Below are 898 nucleotides of genomic sequence, written 5' to 3' on the forward strand. Positions count from 1 at the left end.
CTAGTTGTCCTGCCCTGAACACACTCAGGTATGACAAGTACCTTCCTCAAACCTTCCAGAACAAGTGTCATCAGCTCGTAGGAACCATCTGGCAGCACAAGCCTAGAAAACACAGGGACCAGGAGAGTGGCTGGAGCAGATCGGCGGTATTTAACATTCCCAAGCAGGAGTCAAAGGGGAGCTGGCTCAGCTGGTTTTTTGCAAAAAAAAAAAAAAGAGCTAGTCTTAAAATTCATATGAAAATCCAAAAGGATGCAGAACAGACAAAGCAAGCTTGAAAAAGAACAATTTAGATTCAGCCGGCCCTCCAGGTGCAGAGTGGCCGTCCTAGCGGCATGGCCCAGTTTGTCCGGAACCTGCAGAGGACCCCGCACTGGCAAAGGCTGCTGTGCCTCACTCCGAGTCTCAGCTGGCCACGCGTTGGCACTATGCCAAGGTGGAGCTGATTCCTCCCACCCCTGCTGAGATCCCTGAACCTATTCGGAGCTTGAAGAAGATAGTCAGTAGTGCTCAAACTGGTAACTTCAAACAGCTCACAGTTAAGCAAGCTCCGCTGGTTTGGTGGCCACTGAGGTGTGGATGTGGTTTATGTCGGCGAGATCATAGGCAAGCGTGGCATCATTGGTGGTAACGTTTAAAGACCAATCTGTAACATCTGTTTCTTTTCGGTTTATTATTTGAATGTTCTTGGACCATAAGAGATCAGAGTGGTATTCGAATAAAAAAAAGGTATGTCAAAATCAATGTTTTCTGTATCAAACGCTGCATAGGAAGGTCACAGTTTCTCTTGATATTAGATTGAATTGTCTTTTGCTTTAATAACATTAATACAACTCTAAATGCATGTCTTTGCTTAGCTTGAAAATGGAAAGTAGCCCTGGCCAGTTTGGCTCAGCGG

General features: G+C 46.0%; 1 pseudogene; it reads left to right on the forward strand.

The window, feature by feature from the left end:
* The first annotated feature begins 335 nt into the window (after nucleotides 1-335).
* On the forward strand, nucleotides 336-638 carry LOC118642876 (annotated as a pseudogene).
* Nucleotides 639-898: the final 260 nt, after the last annotated feature.

The sequence above is a fragment of the Molossus molossus genome, unplaced genomic scaffold (genome assembly GCF_014108415.1).
Source record: "Molossus molossus isolate mMolMol1 unplaced genomic scaffold, mMolMol1.p scaffold_m16_p_3, whole genome shotgun sequence".
NCBI lineage: Eukaryota > Metazoa > Chordata > Mammalia > Chiroptera > Molossidae > Molossus > Molossus molossus.